Source organism: Aedes albopictus, chromosome 3 (genome assembly GCF_035046485.1).
Source record: "Aedes albopictus strain Foshan chromosome 3, AalbF5, whole genome shotgun sequence".
NCBI lineage: Eukaryota > Metazoa > Arthropoda > Insecta > Diptera > Culicidae > Aedes > Aedes albopictus.
The window spans coordinates 391,597,920-391,615,665 of NC_085138.1; positions in this window are offsets into that span (position 1 = coordinate 391,597,920).

The following is a 17,746-nucleotide window of genomic DNA, read 5'->3' on the forward strand; positions in this document are numbered from 1 at the left end:
TACATCGAAAAAATAATGTTTCTTTCGACTACTTGAAATATGATAAACCACCCAAAATTTTAATTTTTGTTCGATAAACCAATTGCTATTGAGAATTGCATACAAAAGGCTGAAATACATAAGGCTGAAATAATGATTCGGCTATTTTTCAAACGCCATCAATTCAAAAGAAGCCGTTCTCAAGATCATCCCAAACTACCAAGTTCATGCTATGCTTTATTGATGGGCTACATAATAACGATAATGTATCTCAAAAGAGAAACCTAAATTTAACCCACTAACGCCTAAGGTGTCTTACAATTATATTTTTCATGAAAAAGTTATTATCAACAGTCAAGTTCCAATAAAACAAACATGATTTTACATAAAAACATGGAAGTCGATGGTGTAGGTCCAAAAACTTCCTTCAATGTAGATTTTCGACATCTGATATTTTTTAAGTTCTTTCCGAGCACAAATTGTATATTATCGTTGTATTCTGATCCCTATAGACACAATGCATCTATAATGATTGAAAGAGAGGACAATTACTGAAGAAAAATAAGAAAATGACTGTCAGATGACATCATGGTTTATTGAAAATATCTAAAATCATCAAGAAGCTATCTCTCTGTTTCTCTATTTTTCTCTTACTCTCCAACTTCTAAGCTGTAATTCACGCTCGGAAGAAATCCTTGAAGGTCACAAAAAAATCCCGTACAGAATCCCTAAAGATCCTTAAAGATGTCACGGAAGGAATTCCGGCTGAAAGCTCGACAAGACTTGGAAAGTATACTAGGATGAATCTGTGAAGTAATTCCAGCAGAAATCCATGAAAGAATCCTTTTAGAGGGATCATAACAGGAATGCCGGCTTGAAGATGAGCAGGAATTCTTGCAAGAACCATAGAAGATGTCTCTATGATCTATTATTGCCTGAAAAAATCTCAGCGAAAATAGTGGAGAATTGAAACTACCATCTAGGATACGGTTCGCCATCTTGGATTTCGAAATGGCGTCAAATATCGATTATTAACTTCTACTCATCAAGCCCGGTCGATAGATACCCATACTGCATGGTATTATATCTCAAACTACCATTTCCTGGCCACCATATTGGATATGGTCAGCCATCTTGGATTTCAAAATGGCGTCGGATATACATTTTTGAGTTCTACTCATGAAGCCCGATCGATAGATACCCATATTGCATGGTATCATAGCTCAAACTACCATTCCGTTGTCACCATCTTGGATAATAGTCCGTAGTCCGTGGATTTCAAAATAGCGTTAAATATCGATTTTTGACATCTATTCATCAAGCCCGATCGATAGATAGGTACCCATATTGCATGGTATTATAGCAAAAACTACCATTCCATGACCGCCATCTTGGATATGGTCCGCCATCTTGGATTTCAAAATGGCGTCGTATATTCATTTTTGAGTTCTACTCATGAAGCCCGATCCATAGATACCCATATTGCATAGTATCTGAAGCAGCATTGTCGTTAAATAGCAAACATTCTGGAGTTTTGGCCGCCATCTTGGAACCTAAGCGGCCATATTGAATTCTAATACCCCTATTACAACCTCCACATCCTAAGGAATGTGTATTTCAAATTTGATTGACATTTCTTGAAGCATTCCAGAGTTATGCCAGAACATACATACATATGTATATACATACGTGGATACATATAAACAAGTAGACAAACATACAAACATATAAACATACAAGCATATAAACATACAATCACACATACATCGACTTTTGTATGTATTGATTAACAACTCTGCCGAAAAAAATAACTATACAATATTAACCATTATCTAGATTCCAGGGAAATAAATTATTTTCATATTGGAAATGAAGCTCATAGATCTTGACAATATGTAATCTTTGCAGCATCGTTCACGCCACCAGTCACAAACTATATTGTCCACTATAAGCAAGGTATGGTTGTGGAGAACATCTTCTCTGAAGAAAGTATTCTAAAATTTTGCATAATTCTGGAGATATTCACATCAAAAGGACTGTCCTATTTATAGGACGCTGGGCGTTCGGGGCATCTGTCCTATAAATAGGACGCTGGGCGGATATGGGTTAAAGTGTATTCCAGTTCCAATATCAAATATTAAATGCTTTCAGGTATTCCTATTACCAAAGTGTCAAAATAGTGTGCAACGGCTAGCGAAATTCCACAAACACTAGATTCGAACTTTTGCCCCAGTGGTGGGGCAAGATTTCGAATAAGACACATACATACAAAAAGTTTTGTAACTTAAAATTGAAAAGACATTTGGCGTAACTTTGTTCAGCAAAGTTTTAGCTCATGGATGGTAGAATCACCAGACGGTAGTCATTTATTTATATTTGCTTTGGTTTTTTAAAAAATATTGAATTTTCAACTATGGTCGAACTTTTGCCCCACCTTACTCTAATATTGACAATGTTTCAGTACAATTAACAGAATTTTGCATTCGGTTGAAAATCGTTGGTTTCCAATTTTACCATGGGTTTGGTAGAAACTAGAACAAAATTTATTTCAGTGTATATCTCTTGGATCTGTAGTCCTTAGAACACCTGGTTTACCACTTATTTAAACATTTTATTGACTTTAAATTTATGTTTCAACTTATTAACTTTTTTCTCTTTCCTTTCCTTTGCATCGAAAAGTCTCGAACATCAACAAAACATAGCACGGAAAAATCTAAAACTGAACAAATAATTAAACATGCTAGGAAAAATATTTCGGAATAGTGAATGGTTTAAACCTAAGAAAAACAGTATAATATTTTGTTACATAAAGAGCGGATGTAAATGTATAGTAGCTATAATGTGCACAGCTTTTAATGAACCATTCCATTACAATACACTTTATTGTAGCTGGTACACTGTATGGTACAGGAATGGTTTTCACCAAACACCCTATGGTTAGTTTTTATCCGGGTTCATAAAGGATTTTCACTGATTCTTCTCTTGATTTTTTTTTTCATTTTCTTTAAAATCCATTAAAAATTGATGCAGGCTGTTTCACTAGGGTCGTAATATGAGGACTAGAAAATAAACAATAAGTGAAAGTATCAGCAGAAGAATTCTGCTAGTATGAACAGTTGAACTCTAACTTATAAAATCTCAGAGGGTAATACAATCGAGTCAAAACGTGATGAAGTCGAGGGTAGACAGATTCGGAAGCAGACTGAATAGTGGCGTGAAAAAATTGGGTCAATACTGTATTGGCAGCTAGAGTGTCAAAAATTTCCTCTCTCTTTTTTTTTTTTGAACATAAATTAAAAATTATACACCAAAACAAACAATTAGTGGTATTAATCAGCTGATTAAAAATTATAAGGCATAACATGTTTTAAGAGTGAGGAAAAATGCCCGCTGACATTTTCTGTTTTGGGCTTGAAATAGAAAAACAGTTAGCATCCTATTCAACAGCATATGCGATCGTGTGTTGGATGGGACGTTTGCCCTGGTAATATGAGACAAACTACCATGAGTCTCCTTTTTTCCGCTATTCATTGGTGTAATGAAATAATTCGATGAAAGAATTTTACTCATCATCAATGAATGGATGAAAAAGGAGACGCATGGTAGTGTATAAGTTTATTTCATATAAGCAGTACAAACGTTTATTTCAACTGTTCACCGTGCACATAATTTGGTCAATTGGTATAAAATTGGCTAATTTATAGCGGAAAACTGCTCAAAATAGGACCCTCTTTCCCACACCTTTTGAAGAATCGTTGTACTATGTTATCATAAACATATCCTGATATGTATAAATAAATCCTGCAACTTAGATGGCATGTGTTTTTGCGACAAAAGCGAAGTAAAATACATACATATCTTAAGTTTTATCCATTATTGTTCATTTTCTAAATGGATGTGTTAATTACCTTTTGAACACCATCTTTAATAAATTTTTGGGTTTGATTCTAGGTAGGGTAGCGAAACACTTGGGTAGCGGCCGGTATTTTGGGCACTCTTCGCTATAACGCTGTGAATTCCAAGCCAATTGCTTCAAAATTTTGTACACGGCTAGATACTATACGTCTAGTATCGCGTTCCAAAAATTGTGTCAATTGGTTCAGAATTGGCTGAGTTATAGCAGAAAAGTGCCCAAAATAGGACCCCTGCCGAGACGAGATGGTTCCACTCCCTTATGATTAGTACTCAGCTTGAGCAAGATATTTGCAATAAAAAAACTCAATTTATTAGAAGACAATCAAGATATTGAGACACAACTGCATATCCATTGAAGTCGTATAAACAATGGATTCGATTTTCAACAGTAAACATCTTTATAAAAGTGCCAATGCATAAAACTCATTGAAAAATGGAGAAAGAAAGATATGCAAATTTTCTTTTCGGGTCATTCGCTCTACGCACAGTATCCTACGCACGCAGTCACTGACCAGTGGCCACCATAAAAAAAAAATCCTCAGACAGAAGAGTTCGAATCGAACTGGGCCCATTCAATATTAATTCGTATACTCTGGCCTGGGTATATGTAGGCAGGTACGTTGGGGAAGCACCCACCAGCAGCATCAAGCCCACCAAACCACCACCGACCGGAGCGCGGCGCGAGCGCCAGCAACCGGTTGCGAATGACTCGCAAAAATAAAACATAATGAGGCTCCACTGCCCCACACTGATCACCTTCCGCCGCCACTTTACCCCGTGTATACACCACGTTTCGCATCCGCGATAGACCACGCACTTTCTACGCTGATTGATGCGTAGCAACTTCATTGGGATGATGATGTTTCGTGGTGGTGTTAGATCGTTGCGTGAGCAGTACATGAGTGGCTTGCCTACCTATGTAGAAAACTAGATATTTTGGACTTTATGTATTCAGATTGCCTCGCACATTTTTCACTTTTCTTCTTTTTTTTTGCGCACGACTCGAGTGTTGGATTTGGCTGCTGGACAACATCTTGGCGTCTCGGTATGGCTGTCTGAGGTGGAGAAAAAGTAGAATTGTCTGGACTGAATTTCGAGGGAGTAGCTTTCGATTTCTATTCTTATTGATGTGATTCGATTCTAGGAACAAGAGGGTTTTGGTCATACTGGCATTCTTCCACAGTTTGCTTGAGATGATTGCACTTATTCATTATTGCTGCTGCGTAACAGAAGAATGGATGATACATCCATCATCAAAGTTTATATGTTGGCAATTGTTAGAATTTATCAGGTTATCAACTTGCAAACATAAATAAGAATCAATTGAATATAAAGTTTCAAATTCCTACAAGCGTTTTAACAAACTAGGCTATAGAATGCTGTTGTCACTGTTCCTAGAATCTTGAGTATTAAACCAATTTATACAAATCGGGCTGAAAATTGATGAACCAACAAGGAACGTTCAACATAGCTCTGGTCCACACAAGTTCCTACACATGCTCCCACGGGTCAAGCGGTGACAAAGACCGCCAGCTAATGCCGTTTTTCTTTTTGAACCTGGGTTGGAACTGGATTGGCGGAAAATGTGTAAACAAACAACGTCAAACAAAGTTTAGTACAAGCGAAACCGAAGTCGGGTTGGGGTTGAAACTGTGATCTGATCCAGTTCCAACCCAGGTTGGAACTGGATAATAAAGAAAAACGGCATAAGAGTGGTGTACTTAGGGGCTGTCCATAAACCACGTGGTCATAGGGGGCAAGTAACACAGCATGTTATATAACAGTTTAAATTTCACCATTAATACCAAGTGTGGTGTATTTTTCTTGAATTATTTACTCATTTCTGAACACTTATAAAGTCAAAACAGCGCAAAAAATGGCGGCTTATAAAACATCTTACATGCTATACAAGATGTATCCTAATACACTTATAGAACTAAAAATTTCGATTAAACTACAAACCATTCAACTCCCTATCTTATATCAAGATATTTATCTATGATATAACTTGGAAAAAACACATATAATGCAATCACGTTTACTAGTTTTAATAAAATATGTTTGCAGTGATATAACTTGCAAAAAAACTTTTGTATGACATACCATTTGCATTGGTTGGAATTAAGCTGTTTGGAAGTTGTATAACTGATACAAAGCATTTATAATACAAAACATACATAATTATACGTGTAGCATCTAGAATGACGCTGAACAAAAAAAAAAAACAAACGAAATTATTTTTATTTATAAACAAAATGTTGGCCTTGTCGACGCCTTAAACATGCAACATGGATATATTATCGCGTCAATGATTGTAATATTCGGAGAACTCTTCAGAAAATGGTCCACTCTCAATAATAGTAGCGCTATTTTACATGCGCTTCCAGATTCATGGTGAAACTTCTTATTTTGCTCATTCATATTTTGTGCGCTGCTAATACCAATTAACAATCATAACATAAGTCAACCAAAATCGGTTGTTTTTGCATCCATTTCTTGAATCCACTCGAAAAAACAATATGGCAGACATCAAACGATTCTTACAGTGTCGTACAGAAAATGTAAACAAGTACCGGAATTAAGAATACATATATTTTAGACTCGATATTTATTTCTACTATTGGCCCACGTTAGAGTAGATCATTTTTCACTGAAAAAAATTAAGTAACTATAAAACGACAGAAACAAAAACATTAACTTTTCGCATATTTTTATTTAGTATACATATTTTTGTCATATACTGTAATCCAGATGATTTCTCTAAACTCCATGTCCACCGACTCTGCGCTGAAATGTAGAAGCATGTTTAAATTACGCTAATAATACATCCGCAGAACAACCTTACAATAAATTTATGGAAGGAGTTGTTCCTACGATTATAATACGTTGAAATAACATATTTTCAACAGACATATTGCAGAGCTGTAAATATGTTTTGTGATCATAATTGCATCGTTAAAATAACTAAATTACAGCTTAGTTTAGCCGAGATCATATCAAAATGAGCATCTGTCAAAATAAAAAGTAAACATTGCAGTAAGTAAGCAAAAGTGCTCTTCGTTGTGTTGTAGGTTCGATATCCAATTTCCGTTTTTTACTAGTTGGGCAGTCGATCTTGGACACAAAGGGGATTAATTGTTATTTGATTTGCTGGTGACGAGAAGGCCATAATGGGAACCTGATGACGCCCGAGATTATTTGAGAGCAGCTACTATGCCGCCGTGAATCTACTCCTTCAACATCAACAATCCGACGAGGTATGCCACCAAATTTATCACTATACTTGTCCGCATTGATTCTTTTTTTTACAGCTGTCATCTTCTGCGCTCTGAAACAGTCGACGTGACATCACTTAGACATAATCATGCTCATCGGGGATCTTTCTGACCATTGCGGAGCAAACTATGAGCCATTACGGCTGCGTAGGAATCTGTGTTTATTTTTTGGCCGCAGTTATGAGCATTCAGGAAATGTTATTTGTGAAAATACCTCTGTTGCTTTGTATTTGAAAAGTCCCAAACAAATGACCACGTGGTTTATGGACAGCCCCTTAGCTGGAAGAGTAACCTGGGCACTGTTGTTTTTTTCTGAATTCAGCTAGATTGAGTAGGTACATTCGTCCCGAGCGTCTGTTCACCAAGGAGGAGCGACTCAAACAGCATTTGTATGAGATGCTTCTCCACCGGAAGCTATTTCTAAGTTGGAAGTCCCACCATGGTGGACAGGGGACTTTATGTCAACAACCTACTGTTCCCGAAGTCCTACAAATGAATTCCAAGAGTCTCTCTACCTGGTGTTCATTTATTACGAAAAAACTTTCGACCGTATCTAAGGGGCTGTCCATAAACCAAGTGGTCATTTTTTTTGGACTTTTCAACCCCTGGAGAGAGGCAAGGCAAGTATCACCGTTACTGTTCCTCATCGTAATCGACAAGATCCTGGTAGGTGTGATTGATCGCGAACCAAATCGTAGATCACTGTGGCAGTCTAAAGCATCTAAATGACTTTGGATTGACTACAGTCATGATGACGTTGCTCTTCTAGGCAGAGCATACCCGATGATCTTGCCAATCGCTCCCCGGCGACAGGTCTTTCCATCAACGTCAACAAGACCAAATCGTTGGATGTAAACACGGTCAACCCTTCCCGTTTTACGGTAACTGGGAAAGCAGTGGAGAATGTTGAAAGCTTCCAATATCTTGGTAGCCGAATGGCGGCTAATGGCGGTACCAAGATCGACATAGTGTATGGATCAAGAAGGCGAGGGCTGCTTTTGCGAGTTTAAGAAATGCATGGAAATCAACCAAATTAGTCGACGCAATCCGAATTTTCAACTCGAACGTTAACCCTCGAGCAGTCGCGTCTTTGACTACCTGCAGCGACGCCGCGCTCACACTGTGTTCCACAAGTCTGCATTGTTCATGGTGTGTGTACTCAGTACACGACGCGACCGCTCCCGGGTTAAATCTATGCTGCTGTACGCCAGTGAAACTTGGTGTGTGTCGGTGGAGAACACTCAACGGCTGCAGGTCTTCATTAATAGATGTCTGCGGTTTAAAATTCGTAGTGGATTTCCAACGTGGAGTTCTATCGCCGATGTCACCAAAAGCCGATAGCAACACACTTCTGTATCATTTTTTATGATTTCTTATTGCAATACTTTGAAAATCTTCACTTTTTATTTTTTTAAAAACTATAAGCGAGCCCCTTTTGTATCTGAACCTTAACGTATTATCAACGAAATTTTTGGCAGTATTCTCATGAGGTTCACAAACACATTTTCCTACATATTCTTGGAATATGTTTATGGTAATTTACAAAAGGCATTCCTGGAGGCATATGTACATTCCATTAAATGTTCTTCAATAATTCCTTTATAGAACCCTCCAGAAATTTCACTATAAATTTTTCTAGAAAACCTTCCAAGCTTCTTAAGAAATTCCTCCATAGATTATTTCAGAAATTTCTCTGGCGATTCTTTCAGAAAACATCCACAGACTCCAGACATTTAAACATTTATTTTTTGGCATCCCCTCTAAAAATTATCCAATTCTTTCTAAAATGGCTCCATTCATTTCCCTTATCTACCTGAGTTCATCCGGGTATTCCTCCATGTATTTCACCAAAAACAATCCTAAAGGATTTCATAAATGGATATCTTTAGGAATTTTTACTCGGATTCCTTCAGAAATTCATAAATTTCTTCAAAAACAATTCCTAGAAAGTGTTACAAAAATTCCTTTGGAAATTTCTCATGAAAGCCAACCTTTAGAGAAGCTTAATTATTTCTCCAGACATTCTTTCATGGATTCCTTTAAAAATGTGTTCATGAATTCCCTCGGAAATTTTTTCAGAGAATCCTCCATGAATTTTGGTAACAGATTTGCTAAATATTTAATAATAAAGCCTCATGAGAATTCCATCAAGGGTTTCTGAGAGAGAGTTTCTAGAAATTTCTTTAGCAGGTAACTATTTCCCGTGTGTTCGTTCAAGAATAACTCCAGGGATTTCTGCAAGAATTATATAGATAATTCCAAGGATTCTTTCAGAAATTCTTCAATGGATTTCATTAAAACTTCTTCCTATTCCTTAAGAAATATCAATAAAGACTCCTTAGCAATATAATGATTTTTCATGAATAACAATAAGAGATTACCTAAAAAAATACCATGATTTTTTATTTCTTCAAAATTTTCAGAGAATTTTCCTGTGGAAATTCTTTCAGGAATGACTGGCAGCATACGGGCAGCGGTATTCGTGATTTGTTCACGCGCAAATGTTGAAAAGGGGCTGGCAGTAGGGTGCCCTAAAATTGTACATAAACAAAAAGCTTGGGGGCTCACCCTGCAAACGATAGTTAAGGGTGTTAGAAACAAACTTTTGTATGATGGCCCCGGCGATATTTTTTTAAAAAAAAGGTCATTTTTCGTAATAAAAATATCATTCAAATTTTTTTTAACCGTTATGTGGCCGGCAAACTTTTTGCTTTTTTCTACACCATGTATTTAAAAACTTATTTCTGAATTGCCTGTTCGGTACTTTTTTGACGAGATTATAACATCAGTACGATCTCGGTAGTTTCGGTAATCGATTTTACTGAGGTTCAGTAAAACAACTGTCAAAATCGTATGGAAAAGGTAAACAATGCATTTTTGCTGAACGAGCTCGGTGCTCAGCAGTTTTAATCTCGTCAAAAAATTACCGAACTCGGTAATCAAAATTAAGTGTGCACATAAGGGTTAAAACCGTACTTGGCAATACCCACCACTTTTATATTTTTTACAGCTTGATATAGATCCAAACTACTTGAGAAAATAACTCCCGGCATGTTTTTGAATTTACTAAAATTTGTCATTTTTTGATTTACTATGCATTTTACCCATCATAAAAAGTATCTCAACCTAATGCTAATTTTGAACAATTTCCATAAAAGGATAGGAAATTTTATGAGGAAGACAGCATGACGCTTTTTCTATCCGTTTTAGGGTTATTTTCGATTTACTTTTTGATGAAATTTAAAATTTTAGGCATTTTTTTTGGAAATGTCACATTAGAACTGCCCATAACACATACAAAGGGGCGGTCCATTAATTACGTAAGGGATTTTTAACGTTTTTTCGACACCCCCTCCCCCCCCTTGTAAGATTTTTTGTATGACAACCCAAAAATTTTTGTATGGCGCGTAGAATTTCTCAAACCCCCCCTCCCCCCATAAACCCTTACGTAATCACGTAATACGTAATCAATGGACAGCCCCAAAGTAAAAAATCACACACATATGCTGCCCCACTCGCAAAACAGTCCCATATGAATAGGACACCCAGCAAAGATGGGACTGTTATGCAAGTGGCGGCAGTATGGCATGCATACACAAGTTTGTTTCCAACACCCTTAGGGGGGGGGGGTGGTTTGAAAAGTCCCAAAAAAATGACCACGTGGTTTATGGACAGCCCCTTAGCTATCATTTGCAGGGTGAACCCCAAGCTTTTTGACCTTGTGCCATTTTGGGACACCCTACTTTGCAGTCACCGTTGGAGTGTCACAGTCAAAATCAAATTTATTGAGATATTATTTATTTCGACATTGCTTAGTAGTGTAGACACACAAACGAAATTTAAGAAATCGGATTTTTACCCGCAGCCAATATGAGTTAGAGCTTACATGCATGCAAAGAAAACCAAGACATTGTGTATGATATGGAATACGGGAACCTTATTTGTACGATGGTGCAAACATTATCACGCATGCGGTAGTTCATGAAGAATTTCCCGAAGGAATTTCATAGGAATGTTTAAAAATTTCATGATGAGATTCAATTTTATTGAAACAATTTCAGAAAAAAAAAATCGTTGGAATAGCTCCTGGAGGAACTCCTGAGAAAGCATTGCTGGAAGAATTTCTAGAAGAGTATTTGGGTATATTTTGGAGAAATTCTTGGGAAAAATCCTGGACAAGTTCATGAGAATTTTCCTGGAAGGATTTCTAGAGGATATCCTTGAGGAATTTCTGAATTAAACTCGAAGAAATTTGTTGAGCAATCCTTTCAAAATATTCTTCGGGGATTGCTGACAAAGGTACAGGAGGAATTCTTGAATAAACCTCCTATTATATTTCTGGAAGAATCCCTGGAGGATGATTTGAAACAAACCCTGGAAGAACTCCTGGAGATACTTCTGGAGGAATTTTGAAGGAATTTTTTGCCAGCTCTAAGACCCCTAAGTCAATTTATGGCAAGAAATAAATCCTGAAGTAATTTTGAATGATCACCTGAGAAAATTTGTAAAACGGTGAGTCGATAAAGAGAGCGCTCAACATAGCTCTAGTCCTCACAAGTTGCTACCTCATGCTTCCACGGGTCAAGCGATGACAAAGACCGCCAGCTAAGAGTTGTGTGCTTAGCTGGTAGTGCAGCCTGGGCACTCTTGTCCTTCTGACTTCAGCTAGATTGAAGAGGTACGTCTCGAGCGTTTGTTCACCAAGTAGGTGCGGCTTAAACAGCGTCTGTGCTGGCATCCAGCGGCTGAGTAAGAAACGCTGCACCACACCAAGCTAGATCCAAGGTGGAAGTCCCATCAGTGTGGTCGTCCTAGTGTTGGTTAGGACGTTAAACAGAACTGGCACGATGGCCCTCCGGCGAGACAGGAGTGTTGGCGTAGGCCCAATAAGCCACCCGTAAAAATCCCCATTGCGAATAACTAAGGAGAAAATACGACTCGATACAATCGGCAAAGACCCACGCGACGAAATAAGGACTACGATTGGAAACTTGGAACATGGGATTGCAAGTCACTAGGTTTCGAAGGATGTGACAGGATAATTTACGACGAACTACATCCCCGCAACTTCGACATCGACCCTACGCAGAGTGCGGAACTGGAGATAAACAGCCATGGACCGAGTGGAATGGAGACAGCTACTATGTACAGCAGAGGCCACCCTGGCCTTAGCTTGATCGGTAAGGTAAGTTATATTCTGATATCAAGATCGTGCTTCAAAAAATTGTAAGTAGAAAGTAGAACAGTTTTTGAGTTTTTCCTAAAAATCGAGCTCTACAGTTTTCAAAAATATGGATTTTACAAAATTTTAAATATTTTGCGTTGCAGTCAACGAATTTTCAATCTTTTTGCATAAATGGATCTTCTGAACATAATTTTTACATTAAATTAGTGGGATTCCAGATATTGGTGATTATATAGGCCAATCTCCTTAAATTTGAGCAAAATTTCCAAAAAAACAATGTAGATTTGTATTTTTTTTTAGTAAGAAAAAGTCATTAAAAAAATCTTTCTCAACGTTCATTTGAAACATTAGATGTTAGCCAGTTACAGTAAAAATTTCAGCTCAATCGAAGCATTGGTTACGGGAATAGACATGTATAAAGGGAGCAACTTTGCTTAAAAATAGAACGAAAATCGATTTCAAATCGACAGACTTGGGGCCCATATAGCCGAGGCAGTAAACGCACGGGTATTCAGCATGACCATGCTGAGGGTGACGGGTTCGATTCCCGATCGGTCCAGGATCTTTTCGTAAAGGAAATTTCCTTGACTTCCTTGGGCATAGAGTATCCTCGTGCCTGCCACACGATATACACATGCAAAATGGTCATTGGCAGAGGAAGCTCTCAGTTAATAACTGTGGAAGTGCTCATAGAACACTAAGCTGAGAAGCAGGCTTTGTCCCAATGAGGACGTTACGCCAAGAAGAGAGAGAGAGACTTGTATTTAAAGTCGAAAACATTTCCGCTCAACTATATTTTTTTCTCTCACGTTTTCAAACTCGGGGCATGATTCTACACTAAAAATCATCATCAGCTTACTGAGTTCAAAAATGCTAGTGTTATCAGAATCATTATGCCCATACGATGTGGTTGGCGAAGTTACCCCATTGTACCAAAATAAAAATGAATTTTTCACCTTCTAAATTCACGAGCCATTTAGGCTTACAATTTTATGAGTCATAGTAGTTTTTGCACAAATATCTGCTGCTTGGCGTGCTGTTGCGAATTATCCGAGTGTTTCCGCCGAAAGATTCCGTCATTTTCGCACCACCACAATCACAACGATGGTGTATTAATACTTACGGCTGATTTGCTTAAACTTCACCACATTTTTTGCACTATGATACAGCGAAAGCTCCATTTTGAATAAACTTGGCACATTTGAACCTCTTTTGGTTCGCGACGACGTATACTTCAAACACTGCCTTCTTTGGGATTTCAAATCTTTGGTAATAAATTAATACATTTTTTCATTGAGTCTTTTTTCTCATTAGAGAAACACGTCTTTCGAGTAAAATACACGCGAAATAGCCATCGAACCGGTTGAGCGAAAACAAAAGTAATTTCACGATTCGCGCTATCACCAATTTACTGAATGTGTAACCGGCTAAAGTGACTCGAATACTAGTACAGCGGCGCGTAGTAACCTTGACCGACACCTTGTTTTCGAGTTTTTTCTCGCGACTCGGGCGACTAACCGACCACCGACCAACACCGCTGGCTGGGAGGAAGCACATTACATCGCAGGCGATACTTGAAGAGCTGTGGAGGAGCAAATTCGCCATTCCCGCAGTTGCTCCACCACCAGCAGGCAGAAAATTCGGTTTCCGCAACATCTGCACACGTGTTACAACCACCAAGCAGCCGGACGACCGCCGGCTTTGCCTGTTTTTTTGCTTACCGGGAGCCCCCTTGCGATCCCTTCTCGTGTACGCAATTTCGTCCGTCCGTCCGTCCGAACGTGCTCCCCATTCGTCTAGTCGTCTGACCATCCACCTATTCGATTCATAACATAGCGAATTTTTCAAGTTCTCGGTCACGGACACTACCCACCCAGTAGCGTAGGAAGTTGTCTATCGGTGTCGGTCTGCTACGCACACATGGGATAAAGTGCGTGTACGCATCTTTTTTTTTGCACACAGACGAAGCCAATTACGCAAAAATATTTGCCAAAACGCACACTTTGAAGATGGATGGTTCAGCGAATTTACTATCGTTGGACTTTTGGAGGTTTGTGCAGAATTGGGGATATGGAATGGCGCTTAGCGACTTTGGCAAATTTCATTCAAATCAAGTAGGGGATCTTTTTATCAATACTGTGCATTTATGGAAGTATCGCAATTTTGTCTTGTAATTAACCCGTTAACACCCAAGGTATCTCACAATTCAAATCTTTAAATTAATTTGTTATCAAAGGTCAAGTTCCAATAAGATAAGCGTGATTTGACAAAAAAATGAAGTCTATGGTGTAGGTCCAAAAAAATTCTTCAATGTAGGTCCTCAACATCTGAAAATTTTCTCAAGTTCTATTTCAGCACAACTTCTACGCTATCGTTATATTCTGATCCGTATAAACACAATACAGCTCTAAACAAGTGAGAGAGATGATAACCACTCAAAAATGATAGAAAAAGGACTTCAAAATTGGGGAAAAACCTTACCCGATAAACGCCTAAAAGTATGCATGACCCTTGTAATTTCCTGTAGTTTCAACTGCAGTGTTCAACATTTCTCAAATTTAAATTTCAAAAATAAATCAAATGAAGAGTGTTCACTATGCGCAGCATAACCAAACATGCAAATATTGTAGAAGTTAGATTTAACACAGATAATGATTTCTGATAAAGTAACTGAATTTTTCATTCAGTACTCCACAAACTCTCTTTAAGTACTCACAATACGTAAAATTTTAAGAAAAAAAACATGTTTTAAATGTAAATGCATGTGTTTATTTTAATTCCACTAAGAATCTGCATCCTTTGACAGATACGCATTTCGAACCCAACTGTAAAGTCGTCTTCAGTGTCTCGTACTTACAGGTATTGCACTAACACGCCCAGGTTCATCATCATTCCATGTTTTGATATAAAATTTCGACCAGATGTTCTCTACACGGCTTCTCCGCTTATGTTTGTACTATTCCATGATTTTTTTTATTCGTTAACAATATGGGTTTTATGGTGTTATTCTAGGCACTATCAAAGTTACATCAAAAGATAATGTGACATGAAAAATGATAAAGCACCCAAAAATTGAATTTTATTCGATCTAACAATAGCAATTTAGAATTTTGTACAAAAGGCTGAAATTACAAAAGGTTGAAATAATAATTCAACTATTTTTCAAACCCCATCAATTCAATAGAAGCCGTTCACAAGATCAACCCAAACTACTCTTGAAGAAATCCCGTAAAAATACCTGATTTAGAGTGTCCATTTCCCGGCCCATTTTCGTGTCCCGGGATTCGGGACAAAATACTTAGCCAGTCCCGGGAAATCCCGGGATCCCGGGATTTTTTAAAATTTCAAGAAAACCCAGAAAATTGATTTGTTTAGCTTTTGTGCAGTTGAAATATTCATTTTTTAAGTTATGGTTATTTCTGTATCCATCACAAGAAGTATTATAAAATGTCTATACAATGTACTGCACTACTACTTGATGTACAAATGTCAATAACGAAATACATATAAAAGTATCAACGTTATGTTCGCCAAGAACAGTCTGTTTTCAACTATTTAGTAGTTAATTTATTGCAAGTAATTTTCTACCGATATCTAATAGTTTAAGAGAAATAATTATCATAATCTGTATTATATCGCTACGGAAGATGTTTGTATTGTTGATATGTATCGTAAAAGTCGCACTTCAATACAACTTTAGAGTACCTTTTGAACTCTTAGTTTCCGAATATTTCAATACAAAAGGTTGGACTCTTTTTGCAATTGCGGTTTTCCATAATTTTAAAACTTTTGTACTTGTTATTGAGATTCATTAATTCTCTTCTAAAAAATTCAAATTATTATTTACATAATATAGTAAAAGTTTGGTCTTAGATTTCCAAAATTACAATGTAATATGGTATGTGGGCTATGTCCAGTTTGTTCTTGCTGCTACTGAATAAACCAATAAATAGAAAAAGATGAATGAAATGCATAACATGATACCAAGTTTATCATTAATGATTGATTTTTGTTTTTCAAGTATGACCTAGTGTCCAAAGCCCGATGGTGGTGTGTGAGAAAACTGCTCATATTTCGAAAGTGAAAATGGCCAGATAAAGTTTTTGCCTTGATATTTGGCAGTTTTATCTACATATTGTCTTCATCCCGGGATTCCCGGGATTGTCGGGATTTCTGAAATGATATCCCGGGATTCGGGAAATCCCGAAATCACTCAAATCCCGGGAATTCTTGTCCCGGGATGTCCCGGGAAGGACACTCTAACCTGATTAAATCCTTAGATGGGATCATGACAGGAATGCCGACTGGAAGCTGAGCAGGCATTCCTGCAAGAATTATAGAAGATGTCACGGAAGGAATTGTTAAATAAATCCCAAAAACAAAAAAATCGGGTTGAATACTTTAAAGAATCCTATCAGAAATTCCGGCACAAATACCTAAAAAATCTGCCTGAAACAAATCTCGGCAGAAATCTATATTTTTTCATATTTTTTTGTAAATAATCCTTTAAGCCTACCCTACCCTCTACCCTAACCTTTTACCCCACCCCATCTACTATCCTTCACCCAAACCCTCTACGTCTGCTCCACCGTTTAACCTACCCGCTACCCTACCATCTACCCTGACCCTCTACCTCACCCTCTACCCTTTAACTCATCAAGCCCGATCGATAGATACCCAAATTGCATGGTAATGATTCTAACTACCATTCCATGGCCGCCATCTTGGACACTGTCCACCATCTTTATTTTCAAAATGGCGTCAAATATTAATTTTTGATTTCTACTCATCGAGTCCGATCGATAGAACCCAAATTCCATGGTATTATAGCACAAACTACCATTCCGTGGCCGCAATCTTGGATAAGGTCCGCCATCTTAAATTTCAAAATGTCCTCGAATATCGATTTTTGACTTCTAATCATCAAGCCCGATCGGTTGGATATGGTCCGCCATCTTGATATTCAAAATAGCATCAAATATCAATTTTTGATTTCTACTCATCGAGCCCGACCGATAGATACCCATTAGGGCAGTTCAGACTTTAAACATGTAAAAAATCAAAGCTCCCATACGTTCATTACAATCATGTCAAATTTTCAGCCATTTCGGTGGTGATTTAATGGTGGCCCAAAAGCAAAATAGGTTTATATGGGAATTACTATGGCGAATTTTTAAAAAAGGTTCTCCACGCTGTAGAGCATTACCACATGGATGAAGTCATAGGGTCAAAGCCGAATTGAATTCTTCAGACCTCAATGATGAATGTTGGCGAAGACCGGAACTTATTTTGACAATCGGGAAAAAAGTTATTAAACAAATTCTCACTCGCATGCGCATCTTTATACACGATGTCCTGCAAGGTGTGCAAGAAGCTAAAACGCATACTATGA